We start from the raw sequence: 15,323 nt of genomic DNA, 5'->3' as shown, positions 1-15,323 counted from the left end.
TACAAAACACTTGCCGCAAAAATAAAGTCAGATTTAAATAATTGGAAAGATATTCAGTGCTCTTGGATAGGCAGAGCGAATATAATAAAGATGACAATACTCCCCAAACTAATCTGTTTATTTAGTGCTATACCAATCAGACTCCCAAGAAACTATTTCAATGACCTAGAAAAAATAACAACAAAATTCATATGGAAGAATAAAAGGTCGAGAATTGCAAGGGAACTAATGAAAAAAAAAACTCAGAGGAAGGTGGTCTAAGTGTACCTGATCTAAAGCTATATTATATAGCAGCAGTCACCAAAACCATTTGGTATTGGCTAAGAAATAGACTGGTAGATCAGTGGAACAGATTAGATACAAAGGACAAAAAAGGATACATATATAGCAACCTAATCTTTGACAAACCCAAAGATACCAACATTAGGGATAAAAATTCATTATTCGGAAAAACTGTTGGGAAAACTGGAAATTAGTATGGAAGAAATTAGATATGGATCCACACTTAACACCATATACCAAGATAAGATCAAAATGGGTCCATGATTTAGGCATAAAGAGGGAGATAATAAATAGATTAGAGGAACAGAGGATAATCTACCTCTCAGACTTGTGGAGGAGGAAGGAATTTATGACCAGAGGAGAACTAGAGATCATTATTGATCACAAAATAGAAGATTTTGATTACATCAAACTAAAAAGTTTCTGTACATATAATACTAATGCAAACAAGATTAGAAGGGAAGTAACAAATTGGGAAAATATTTTTAAAAACAAAGGTTCTGACAAAGGTCTCATTTCCAAAATATATAGAGAACTGACCCTAATTTATAAGAAACCGAACCATTCTCCAATTGATAAATGGTCAAAGGATATGAACAGACAATTCTCAGAGGAAGAAATTGAAACTATTTCCACTCATATGAAAGAGTGTTCCAAATCACTACTGATCAGAGAAATGCAAATTAAGACCACTCTGAGATACCACTACACACCTGTCAGATTGGCTAAGATGACAGGAACAAATAATGATGAATGTTGGAGGGGATGTGGGGAAACTGGGACAGTAATACATTGCTGGTGGAGTTGCAAAAGAATCCAGCCATTCTGGAGAGCAATCTGGAATTATGCCCAAAAAGTTATCAAACTGTGCATACCCTTTAACCCAGCAGCGCTACTACTGGGATTATATCCCAAAGAAATACTAAAGAGCGGAAAGAGACATATATGTGCCAAAATGTTTGTGGCAGCTCTTTTTGTTGTAGCTAGAAACTGGAAGATGAATGGATGTCCATCAGGTGGAGAATGGTTGGGTAAATTGTGGTATATGAAGGTTATGGAATATTATTGCTCTGTAAGAAATGACCAGCAGGAGGAATACAGAGAGGCCTGGAGAGACTTACATCAACTGATGCTGAGTGAAATGAGCAGAACCAGAAGATCACTGTACACTTCAACAACAATACTGTATGAGGATGTATTCTGATGGAAGTGGAAATCTTCAACATAAAGAAGATCCAACTCACTTCCAGTTGATCAATGATGGACAGAAACAACTACACCCAGAGAAGTAACACTGGGAAATGAATGTAAATTGTTAGCACTAATATCTGTCTGCCCAGGTTGCATGTACCTTCTGATTCTAATGTTTATTGGGCAACAAGAAAATGATATTCACACACATGTATTGTACCTAAACTATATTGTAACACATGTAAAATGTATGGGATTGCCTGTCATCGCGGTGAGGGAATACAGGGAGGGGGGGATAATTTGGAAAAATGAATACAAGGGATAATATTATAAAACATATATATATAATAAAAAAAAGAAATGTAGATTCCATCAATTGACCTTGTTTTGCACCAATTTACATTTTAAATAAATGAATAATTAGTTAATTAAATTGACAATAACTTTTCAACCATTTTCTGTCGCTAAAAGGGAAAACAAAGCAAAAAAATCAAAGTAAAAAATCTCCTGGTTCATATTTTTTATTTTGCATTTCATAATTCCTTTTAGATTACTTACCTTACATACTTTCTACATTCCTTTAGCTTAAGTACTTAGTTTTTTAATTGCAATATGGTGCTCCATTGACTGTCTGTGGGACATTTAGATTGTTTAGACCAGTTTTGTGGGCTAAAAAAAATTGACAATTGTCCTTTTTGATAGTTTTAAACAAAACTTTCAATGTTTATATTTTCAAAACAATGGGTAAGAAGCACAATTGTTTTAAAACTATTATACCATATTGTCAGATTGCTCTTCAAAAATTATATACATATTTCCAGAATTAAGATGGTGCATGAGAAAAATCAGATCAAAAAGGAAAAAAATACAAATATATTAATTTAAAAAATATTTCCATATAAATCGTGTTGGGAGTGAAAAATCAGAATGAAAGGGAAAACCCAAGAGAAGGAAAAAGAAAAAAAGTGAACATAGTGATGTGATCTATTATGTGGGGTTTATAAAAGAATGTATTATTTGACATCTAAGGGAGGACTAGGAAGAAGGGAGGGAAAAAATCTGGAAGACAAGATGAATTTTTACAATGGCGAATTTTGAAAATTATTATTTTAAATAAATGAATAATTAGTTAATTAAATTAACAATAACTTTTCAACCATTTTCTCTCTCTAAAAGGGAGAACAAAGTCAAAAAAACAAAGTCAAAAGTCTACTGGTTCATATTTTTTTATTTTGCATTTCATAATTCCTTTTAGATTACTTAGCTTACATACTTTCTACATTCCTTTAGCTTAAGTACTTAGTTTTTTAATTGCAATATGGTGCTCCATTGACTGTCTGTGGGACATTTAGGTTGTTTAGACCAGTTTTGTGGGAATTCAAGGGAACTCCAAGGAAGAAAGAACTCCAGAAGGAAGGCTAGATGGAACGTTAGGGAACACTATGTAAAGAGTTAGAATAAAGACCTGTTGCTGCATACTTGAGTGACTTGAGTTCTCTGTAGAGGAACCTCTAAAGATGTAGCTCTCTGACTGAGATAATCAGATCCAGAGACGTCCAAAGATCTGGGGAAGGTAAGAAACCAGTTGACCCCTGCTTAGGTAAGCAGCTGGGAGTTAACAGTAAGGGAAGCCTTAGCCCTCTGTTTTGCTTTATTAGAAATCACATGATTTGGAAGAAATTTGTTTGGTAGTTACCTCATCTCTCTTCAGCCCACTATCCCCACACCCCCCATATAAAAAGCTTTGCATCAGGTGGTTTCTTTTGGAGGGTTGGGTAGCCCTCGCTTATTTAAAGGAGCTCTCTGCTTCTGTAAGGCAGCCCTGCTCATTCTGGACTTGCCACTTGTCCGAGATTCTAATAAAACTTGCTACCTTCACTTTGAGGAGTCTGCCAGTAGTCAAATTTGGGTTAGGGTCTCCGTACCCCACACATCGTGAAGTATAAACATAAATATAACTCTCCCTTACCTCAAGGTTTAATGAGTTACTAGTAGTCCCCAAATTTATCGCTTCGGGTGACAAACTTCTCTAAATTGACTTAGCTTGGTCCTGAGAGAACACACACTGACAGTCCTTCACTTGGGCCTAGACTTCTCGGCTTGGTAAGAATCAGCTAGAGCCCAAGTCTCAGTGGAATAACTTTTGAGAAGTCAGGATCATTGTATAATGTTATAACAAGGCATTAGATTAAGACTTTAGTGAAGGCCTCTGCTTACAAGAAACAAGACTAGAAAAAAAAGTTTGGGTAAAAGGCTAAGTATACTTTGTAAATATTACCTCACTTGATCCTCACAATAACCCTGCAAGGTAGGTGCTATTATTAGCGCCCATTCTATAGTGGCTGAGTCAGGCAGAGAATATGTGACTTGCCCAGGGTCACACAACTAGCGATTGTCCGAGGCTGGAAGTGAACTCGGATCCCCCTAACTCCAGGCCCACCACTCTATTATTCACCTTACCACTTAGCCAGATGGACACACGAGGAACAGAAAACGGCCTGAACAAAAGCAAAGAGATACAAGACAGCAAGTAATGCAGTTGAGCTGGAGCACTGAGGCCATGAGAGAAAAAAGGGTGACACACTGGTAGAAAAGCCAAGTGGTCAGTACATCTATTCCTATTCAGCACTTTGTGTAGTGGCCAAGAAGAGACTGCTTAGTCATCAAATTGTAGTATATAAATGTAGCATGATAGTATTGCCCTATAAGAAATAGTTAACTTTGTGAATAACTTGGGAAGAACTGCATGAAATGATGCAAAGATACATAGAACCATACATAAGACAACAATGGAAATTAAAAGAACAAGAAAAACCTGAACCTCGATTCCCTGACAAACCAATATGGTTCAGTCGGAAGAGAGGCAGGGAATTAGGAAAGGATGATGCAAACAAATGGATAATCTAAAAGCAAAATTCTCTGACCAACAGAGTTCAGAGATTAGACGAGAAATTTCAAATCCATATCTCGGGGACACACCACACTCCCGAGTACTCCCTAGACCAGATTAAAAAGTAACTGGAAAACGTTACAAAATAAAGAAATGCAGTAAAGCAGATACCATTAACTAAGTCAATGTGTAGCCCACAGAAATCCTGATGTACAGCTCAGTGACCCATTTTCAGTTTGACATAAAAGGACCACCAAAAACCCAAACTGATTACTCTAAAACACATCATCTACACACAACTAAGCCTGCATGGAGTCTACAAGGCTTTCTTGCAATATTAAAATGAAATCAAAGAGTTATAAAATTATTTTCACTGAGTTCTGTTAAAATTATAAAAGTATGCAATATACAAGTTTCTGTGAGCAGGATGAGATAAAAATACTGATTATGTCCTTCCTAGATCATGTACTTCAAAATAGATTAGGGACTTCAAAATATTTATATACAGGACGTTATCTGAAACTTTTCAGTCAACTTGACCTCAATATATCAATATTAAGAAGTAAGCTGAACTTTCAGTTGTTTTATTTTCCAACATTACAATGAAATTAAAACAAATCTTTCCGAGGCATACATTATAATTGTGTTTTTATCACTTCCAAATAGATCTGTGATCTCAATGATTTGGACATGCCTTTTAGCAGGAATACACATCACATATTCATTGAAGTCTCCTCAACTTGCTTGCCCACGCCCTTCCCTAAGTTCACCATGGAGGTCTACCTGCTTTAGAAGCTTCCTGGCACAAGGATTCTGACTGAATCTTGAGTCATCCTCCTACACAGCCTTGTCCTCCCCAGAGCGATCTAGTCACCCAAGGAAGCACAGATCTCTCTACAGTGTATATCATCTCTTCTCATATTTAGCATGACAAAATCTACTTTCCTACTAATTTATTCTTATAAGTGAAAACTAACTGGCAATATTAACCAAGTAAGAAGATAGAATCTTATAGTTTAATGAACACAATCTTTCTCCACATCAGTTAATGAATGAAGATGCAATCTTATAAGTACATAATATAAAAATGAACATTTAAGAAAAAATTGTAACTGTGCTCCAATAAACCAACACATATATAGCAAGAAAAGACAGCTTTAAGTCATTAATATGTATTATAATGTTAAAAATTAAGCACATTATGCAAATTTCTTACCTCTTAAAAAAGAGTAGAAACATTTTTTCTAATTCTAACTCTAAATTCATACCTCATCTCCAATTTTTGGGGGACTATCACAGAAAATGAAAAGTTTATACTTAGGGCTAAAGAGTATTTTAGGTTCTTCATCAGATGAGTCGGCATCACTTTCTTCTACCTGCTGTATCTGGCATATCTAAAATAAGGTCCATTGATACCAATTCATTACTTCATTTTTATCCAGACAAGTTTTTTAGATTTAATACAAATTGTGTTCTGACTATGAAGAACTGACCCTCAACCAAACAGAAAAGTGGCATGGGAGCAGAGCAGGGAGTCCTGACCAGCTCTGCTACTTGAATCTGTGAGGAGACGGCAAGCAATTTCACCTTTTTAAACTTTACCTATAAAATGGGCACAACAATGCTTGTGTTATCTACTTCTCAGTTCCAAGGGAAACAGACTGTATGCTTTCAAATACAATCAGCATGAGGTTTTCTTCTACTCATGAGGGTAACAGAGATAAACAGAAGAAATTTAAGGGATTTTAAATGACATTACATTTAAGTTCGAATTAAAAGTTCAAATTGTGGTATAAAAGCAATCAACATAGAAAACATTTAACCAATTCCTTAAGCAGGTAGATTAAAAAAAATCTACCTCATCATCTTCTGGTGTAGACTTCAAAACACAAACAGTTTAATAGATGAGATTTCAGGGTGAACTGGGAGAGGTAAAAGAATGACCCAATTTACAAAATTCATACACTTACCAGCAGAGAGCTTGCCCAGCCAATTCAAATAACTGGTCATGTTATTTTATTCTACTATTCATGTTCATCTAGATGGAGTGTAGTGGCTAGAAACTGGAAAATGAATGGATGCCCATCAATTGGAGAATGGTTGGGAAAATTGTAGTATATGAATGTTATGGAATATTATTGCTCTGTAAGAAATGACCAGCAGGATTAATACAGAGAGGCTTGGAAAGACTTACATGATCCAATGCTGAGTGAAATGAGCAGAACCAAGAGAACATTATACACTTCAACAACGATACTGTATGAAGACGTATTCTGATAAAAGTGGATATCTTCAACAAAGAGAAGATCTAATTCAGTTCCAACTGATCAATCATGGACAGAAGTAGCTACACCCAGAGAAGGAACACTGGGAAATGAGTGTAAACTGTTTGCATTTTTTTGTTTTTCTTCCCAGGTTATTTTTACCTTCTGAATCCAATTCTTCCTGTGCAACAAGAAATTTGGTTCTGCACACATAGACTGTATCTGGGACATACTGTAATGTATTTGACAGTATGTGACTGCCTGCCATCTAGGGGAGGGGGTGGAGGGAAGGAGGGGAAAATGATGGCAGTATTAACTATTTATGTCACATAGCATCAGGAATATGCCTGAAGATCCTCTGGTATAATACCACTTTCCACATATATTTCCCTTATATATCACAATTAACTTCTTTCCTCTAGAAAGAAAGCCAAGATTCGATGCCATCAATAAAACCTGTTCTGTGTTACTAAACAAGAAAGTAAACTTTAACAAAAAGGTAAAAGTTACTCAAATAGCTTCAGTCTCTCTCAAATTCGGATATAATCTACTAATAGACTATAAAAGCAGCCAGAATTCAGGTCTCTTTGGATGGTGGTTTAAACTAGTTCTCACTGTAAAGCAATATACTCTCCTTATGAGAGAGAAAGCAAAAGAAACATGGGAGGCTGCATTACTATAAAGCAATGTAAGTCTGGGAAATCAAGATACTTATGAGACCACTTTCTGTTCTGTGTATGCATTTGCATAAGTCTGTATATTGGAGTCTCCTCTAGGCTATCTCAGGCTATAAACACACACTATACTAAGGATATGGGGCACTGCTGACTGTCACAAAATTGATAAAAGCAGAATTCTTAATAATGTTTGAGCCTTTCCCTATTCTTTTAAACAAAATAGTCTCAGAAGCCATGAGACCCTAGCATTTAGTGTTATGGAACCCTGATAACTTGCCACTTGTAATTTGTGGGAAACAGCTAGTATTATCTTTCTTAAACTAAAACTGTTAAAACAAAATCATTTATGTTTGACAGGCATGCCATAAATATGTCACCTGAAAACAACATTTTGGATTTTATTTGTTTTATTGCTCAATGAAAGAACCCAAAGGCAAGTAAGATGAAAAAATGGACAAGTTAATTTCAAGGACAAATTCACTTCAGTAGCGACTACTATACAAGTTCAGGCTCCTTGATCTATATTTCTCTGAAACAAATGTACGTTTAGTCACATGACATATTCTACACTCCCTCAAGTTTTAGAGTTATTGCTATGTGCTTTTAAAAGTTTCCACATAGCTATAATTAATAAGTAATTTTTTAAAAAATAACAATCTAATATAACTTTAATGTCTATAAAGAAGGAGACAGTTGGATACATGTTTATTTTATACATTTGTTATTATTCATTATTTTTTTTGGCTGAGGCAATTGAGTTAAGTGACTTGCCCAGGGTCACACCAGCAGGAAGTGTTAAGTGTCTGAGGGCAAATTTGAACTCAGGTCCTCCTGACTTCAGGGTTGGTGCTGTATCCACTGAGCCAGCCAGATGCCCCTGTTTTATACATTAACATTTTTAAATGTAGTTTAATAGTAAATGAAGCCACTAACTAGAAAAATTGTCCTAGAGAATCATTAGCTTAAAGAAATGCAAAATCTTAGGAGATTTTTCCATACTTGACAAGTATCAATAGGGATTGGTGTGAAGGCTGCTTGTGGGAAAGAAATGGAAGGGCCCAGCAGATCTCTTGAGGATGTTTGGTCTTGCTTGTGTTTTCAACAACAAGCATTACTTATAATGGAGAGAAGAAGGATTCATTCCCAGTAAGATCAAGGATGAAACAGGGATATCCAGTATAACAACCGTTATTCAACATTGTACTAGAAATGCAGACTTTAGCATTAACAAAAGAAAAAGAAACTAAAGTAATTAGAATAGACAATGAGGAATTAAACTATCAATTTTTGCAGATGATACGATGATATGCTTAGAGAATCCTAGAAAATCATCCAAAACCCTACTGGAAAACCATCAACAACTTAAGCAACATTGTAGGATATAAAATAAACCCACACAAATAATCAGCATTTCTATATACTACTGACAAACCCCAGCAGCAAGTGATAAGAAGAGAAATTCCATTTAAAATAACTGTAGACAAAATAAAATATTTGGGTGTCTATAAAATGGCATAATTACAGAGAGAATCTGGGTCTGCCTTCCCCTTCCAGGGCTTCTTCCATTCTACTGTGCTAGCTATCTCACTGACCAAAGCAAGAGTTGCTTGAGTAACTGAGAGGCACATTTCTGAGCAGATCTTTGGAAGGCCTTGAATGCCAAATGAGAGTTTAAGATTTTATTTGGAAAGCAGCTAATAGCCAATAGAGAGTGTTGTAACTGGGTTTGAGGAATCCAGAGTTGTGCTTAAGAGATGACCTAATAACTGTATGGATTGCAAGGTCAAACTAAGAGAGAGATAAATCTGGGGGAGAAGATTATAGCAGCAAAGAGAAAAGATCCAAAAAAAAAGAATGAATTAATATTGCAAGTCTCTTTAGTGTAACAGAATCTAAATAATGGGAAGATTTTGATTATTTTTATTCAGAGTAGTTCTGAAGCAATCATACAGAAGCTGTTTTATTCAATAAACAAAGAAGAGCCTACTATGTATTTTGTCAAAATAGTCAAACAAGCACTGATTTGCTTACAAATACATGTTTCTGTATTTACAAAAATAAAATAAAAAACTCTGTTTACAATGTGCCAGGCACTAAAAATTATTTATTTACAATGTACCAGGCAGTGTACTAACTGCAGAGGATAGAAAGAAAGGCAAATAAAAAAGGTAAAGACCTCTTCACAATCTCTTCCTCCAAGGGACAGGAACAATCTCCTTGGAATTTCCTAGCAAATCATTTCATGCTGGACAGTCAGACATAATTCTAATTCTTCTACTCAGCAACATTGGCCTTCTTACTGTTTAAGAACAAGACACTCCATCTCCCTATCCATTTTCTCTGGTTGCCTCATCTCTAGAATGTGCTTCCTTTCAAATCCCAACTAAAGAGGCCAAATACGGGATCCAAAACACACTTCAATATAGACTGAACCAGATTAAAATTTAACTGTAAAATGTTTAGAAAAAAAATAAAAATACAATAAAAGGGACAATATAACTTTTTTTTTTTGGGGGGGGGCGCTGAGGCAGTTGGGGTTAAGTGACTAGCCCAGAGCCACACAGCTAGGAAGTGTTAAGTGTCTGAGACCAGATTTGAATTTAGGTCCTCCTGACTTCAGGGCTGGTACTCTATCTACAACAATATTAATTTTAAAATTAAGTCAATACACATCCTGAAGGGACCCTTATGGTTACTAGATGCCAATTCCATTTGAATTTAAAACTGTTTGTCTACCAAAAGTCTTTCTCAACCTTTTAATTCCACTATTTTACCTCCAATTATTTGCTATTTACCTTATATATAGTTTATACATATTTGCTTACTGGCTTCCCTATCAGATTGTGAACTTCTTGAGGGCAGGTAAACAAGACTGACTTTTGTGTCTTTTTGTATACCTAACCCTTGGCACAGTACTTAATAAATTATTAAAAGATTGTACATTTACAAGCCTCCGGGAGTTCTGCTTTCTAACTATGCAGCTAGTAATGCATTCATTTCATCTTTTGATTCTTGTTCCCCCAGAAATACTCCACAGGAGAATCTACTCAACAAAAAAAAAGTCTTATTGTTCAGAAGTATCAGGGCAGCACTCAAAGATTAAACTTTCTCTCTTACTAATTGACAAGTCTACCTATTGTTGGTTTTTTTTTTTTTTTTTAAATCGTGGTTCTCTGATGCATTTTATGCCACTCTGTGCATGTCATTTCTAATAACTCAGTTAATGTTTCTTAAAGCCTTAGGAATGGAATTGCACATGTTTAACCTGTCTCAAAGAGGAGGGAGGGAGAAAAATTTGGGATACAAGGTTTTGCAAAGGTGAATATTGAAAACATGACTTAAAGAGCCAGATTTAAAGAGTAAAAGAACCAGATTTAAACCTGAGTCTTCTCAATCCAAATTGAATGTTGTTTCCACGGTATCCTGTCTGGCATAGTGTGCACTTAATACATATTTATTCATTTCTTGATGTTATATTATCATGTATTTATTATTATGTTTTTAAAATTTCTTATTAACTAATAAATAAATTAATTTTTAAAAAGAATGTTGAAAACATGTACTTGCATGTATCTCAAAAAATAAAATGCTATTTTAAAAAAAAGCCTTAAGAATAACCTCCCCCACAACAATCAGCAATGCACACAGTTTTAGTTCCTCATTACTTCCTAGCATGAGGAGATCCAAGATTACTACAAAAGAACCACTTTAATGGATCCATGCTTTATTGATGTGGGCACTCCCTCCATCCAGGACTTCTCAGCTTGCAATTCTGGTCTATAGCACATATTCTATAAGGCAATGGCTTTCTAAGTGTGCTAGAAAGTCCCCCAGATTCCCAAAGGCTCTTCAGGAATTAAGCAAGGTCACAATAAGATATTTAATTCTTAATATCAAATATAGATAGATAAAATGCACATGAACAAAAGTCGCGGGGAGGAGGGAAAGGGAAAGGGGTCCTCAATCATTTTTAAGCAGTAAGGAAGTACTGAGAGCCTCTGCTCTAGAAGGTCCACCCAGTATGCTCCAGATCTTTCTCTGGGTGTCTTTAATATGTAACATTGATGATTGAAGGTGAAGTGAAGGTGATCCCATAGACTCACTTGTTGCCAGAGTTTGCAGCTGTTTGACTCAGTGCTAAGTATACCTTTCACAGGAAAGGAGTCAGGTATGGTTCATTTCTACAGTAGGCTGGCTTCCTAGGTGATAATTTTCTTTGGTGATGAGAGGAAGTACAGTCCTTAGAAATTTCTGCAATTGTTTGAATACAGATGTTTTTCATGTAAGAAACACTATAGGATCTATCGATACCTATTGATACAATGATTTATCACTGATAAATGATAGTTATGGAGAATGCCTGGTCCTGTAGGGGGGGAAACCATTTAAAAAAAATTTCCACTACTCTAACCTCTTAAGAGATTCTAAAGAACAAAGTAAAACAATGAAAGTTGGGGAGGAAAACAAAGTTTTCTTGGTGAAATTCTTTCCCAAAGCTCATCTGAATGATCTAGTTTAAAGAAGAATGGATTAAATGTCAGGGGAGCAGGATTCAAATCATAAATTCTGGGCCTCAGTACCCTTATCTGTAAAATGAGCAAACTGAGGCCAGAGAGTTTAAATCACTGATAAAAAATAGCAGGGTAGGAATTTGAATCCAAACTGATTCCAAATCATCACCTTTTCATACGTATCAGGCATTCTGAACTTTTTGTGTGTCATGGACCTTTTGGGGAAAGAAAGTCTGGTAAAGTCTGTGGACCTCCTTCCCAGAATGTTTTCCAGTGTATAAAATAGAATACACAGAATTTACATAGGAGTCCAATTATATTGAAATACAGTTACAAAAATATTTTTTTCCAAACAAGTTCAAGAACCCCAAGTTAAGAACTCCTGCTGGGTTAGCATTATGCTTTAAAATGTATTACCTCTAAATCTCATGCTCCTGTGGATATATTTATTCAGTAAGTTCTCCAGACCAATATAATGCAATAGGTTAGAATTTTAATGTTTTTTTTAAACATCTTAGCCAAGATATGTGATCATCATCTGCCTTTCAACTTCTAGATCTAAATTAATTTTTTTTATTTTCACCTTTCTTTTTTTTTATCTTCACCTTTTTTTCCCTGAGCCTGGGGTTAAGTGACTTGCCCAGGGTCACACAGCCAGGAAGTGTTAAGTGTCTGAGGCCACATTTGAACTCGGGTCCTCCTGAAATTAATTAATACTAGAAATACTCTAAAGACTTTTTTGCTTTCAATCTTAGGAGAAAATTTTTCATCACGCAGGAATTCAAAGGCAACACTTTATTCCTGAACAACTGTTTAAAATAAACGATACCCGTCTTTCTCCAGTATTTGAGAAATACACCACATTACAAACATGAAGTCCGTTCCTGTGGTCCTTTTATCACTTTAGTACATGATCACTTTGTGTCTCCCTCTCATTTTGAAGTTAAGGCACTGGTGAAACTGTCCAGGCTCCTTGGACTCAGGGGATTCATTTTGGCTTTTGGAGGATTGCTTTATATGTGTTAATTTGTCTTTCATTCTCCCTCCTTCCATAATCTCAGTTTGGTACCTATGTCAGAGTTCTGCAGACATTGGGAAAGGAGTATATTGTTTTGGTTACTGAAATTCAAGTACTTAAGTACTTTACCACATGAAAGGTCTCCTCTTACTCAATCTATTTTCAAAAAGCAAGCAATCCTTAAGGACAATCAACCCTTCAATCCTTATCTACCTGATTTCTTGTCATTTACAAAGTATGGGGAGAGGGATGGAGTCCAGCCTTAGGATTAGCAGTGTAGAACATCAAGAAAAACAGTAAGGTCACAGTATCTTCTATCAAACCCATGACAATATTCTTCCCTTGGTTAATGGAGGAACAAGGCAATCGATCCACCCAATACATATTTAATATCTCTAATCCAGAGGGACTGGGATTCACATCCAAAGCAGGCAGGTTTCTTACCACTACCCCAATTCTAGAGGCATTTTTGAACATTCCTCTATTCTAGTTATAATTGTGAAGATGATCACTACATTAATGCAGCATTTTAAAAATCTATAAAGTGATTTAGATACATGATCTAGTTCGATCTTCACAAACAGTACAATGAGAAAACTGACCCCTGCAGAGTTCTGTGGGATAAAAACTTTCTAGAATCTTTCTAGGATAACAGGATTAATTTGACCTAAAGCTTTTTGGGTTTTTTTAAGAAGCTTCCTCACATTACTGATTCACACACTAAGCCTATGGTCAATTAAAATACTTCTTCCTCTGTCTCCTCAAATTTTTCCCAAAGGATTAAATTCTTTCCTAGCCCATATTTGTGGAAGTAATTTAATTTTACTTAAACGTATACCTGTTTTTATTGCTGTTGATTACATTTCATCTAATTTGGCTTCAGTTCAACATTTCAAGCCAAATGAGATTAACTTTAAATGTTTACTATCATCTTTTTTCTTTAATCTTTTCCTTCTATATTTCACTTCTGGAAGACTTCATTTCATAACATAGATTCAATTATCCTATTTGGACAAATGTATCTGAAATCTAGATACACTCTCTAAAGTTATCCTGAACCCCAACCTTAAATTTTCAACTGCCTATTAGGACAATTGTGTTTCTGTCCCTTTTCAATGCATCTAAACCTGAAGCTCATCATCACTGCTTCCGAACCTGTCTCTTCCCTCAAATCCCCCATTTCCTGGTGACAGCACTATTACTTTTTTCTATTACTTAATTAGAAACTTGAGAAAAATTTCTAACTGTTCATTTTCTCTCATCCTCCACATCTATTAATTTCCAGGGCCTGTTGACACTATTTCTCTGTTAATCTGTTGCATTTCTAAACTATTTCTTTCTTTCTATTCTTGTAGTTCAGATGTTCATTACTTTTCTCCTATAATTACTAATTATTCCCTGGTTCTAACTTCTCCCTCTCCAATCTAACTTTCTTACAGCTGTGTAGTATAGTGGAAAAATAAAGACTTGTGCTTGTATTCCCCAAATTTTATCCTACACAATAGGTACTTAATACATGTGTGCTGAATGGACTTAAAAACCAAATAATGTGAGGCACCAATAGGGGCATGGAGAGAGTGCTAACCTCAAAGCTGGGAGAACTGGGGTCTAAATCCCACCTGTCCCTCTTCATTCAGAACTCTGGTCAAGTTTCTAAGAGCATAAGGTGTCATGGCCCAGAGAGGATCTGCTTATCTGAGAGTAAATTTTATACCAGTGAGATCACAAGAACTCTATTATCTGCCATGTTATACTGACTATACCTCCTAAATCGATTAAAGAGAAAAAAAAGAAGCCAGTTTACCTTGGCTGAGCCACATTTTTCCCAGGTATCCTTTTTTCCCCCCTCCACACCAAATACATACTTACCGTCAACATACATATAACTTTTGTGAAATGCCCTTTGGCTCAGGCTATACCACTATAAGAATAACCATTTGATGTCTTCTATCCAGTGTTTTAGGTCCTGGAATATAAGTGTGAAAAAAAGGAACTTACAACCTTCTAAGGGGAATATGCCTTTGGGGCCAAAGGGAGCTCTGGGAAACAATGAAGAAATAAAGATCACTTTGGAGAGGACAAAGAGTTTACCTCTCCAATAAGACCACACAAGGTTGTTTAGTGATGAGATCCAGCCTGTCAGCTTTGCCAAAAGGAAAGGAGCAGCACTGGAGTGGCTCACCTGCTCAGTAGTGGGTAGAACAGCTGTATCTGAGCCTTGACGCCGATGGTGCTGGGCCATTTTGGCCATGATCACAGGTGATGTACGTGGACTGTCTAGCCCAGGATCTGATAATCCTGAGTTCCTTTTTAACAATGGCTGGGGGAAGGAGAGGGAAGTGGGGAGAGGGAGAGGGGGTGCAGAGATGGGATCTGTTAGTCACAGAATAGGCAAATGCTGAACTTGTTCACCCAGTTTAGCTACTGTTGTCAGGCAGCAATCTGTTTGAGAGACACTGTTGACTAAATGAGATTTTTTTTAATAGTTTT

General features: G+C 36.0%; 1 pseudogene; it reads right to left on the bottom strand.

Annotated features, from left to right (window-relative positions):
* Positions 1 to 15,084, bottom strand: part of LOC141549030 (E3 ubiquitin-protein ligase Mdm2 pseudogene) — a 33,533-nt pseudogene extending 18,449 nt beyond the window's left edge.
* Between the last annotated feature and the right edge of the window lie 239 nt (positions 15,085 to 15,323).

This window comes from Sminthopsis crassicaudata, chromosome X (genome assembly GCF_048593235.1).
Source record: "Sminthopsis crassicaudata isolate SCR6 chromosome X, ASM4859323v1, whole genome shotgun sequence".
Lineage (NCBI taxonomy): Eukaryota > Metazoa > Chordata > Mammalia > Dasyuromorphia > Dasyuridae > Sminthopsis > Sminthopsis crassicaudata.
Note: the sequence above shows the minus strand (reverse complement) of the source record. Positions and strands in the feature narration are given on the sequence as shown.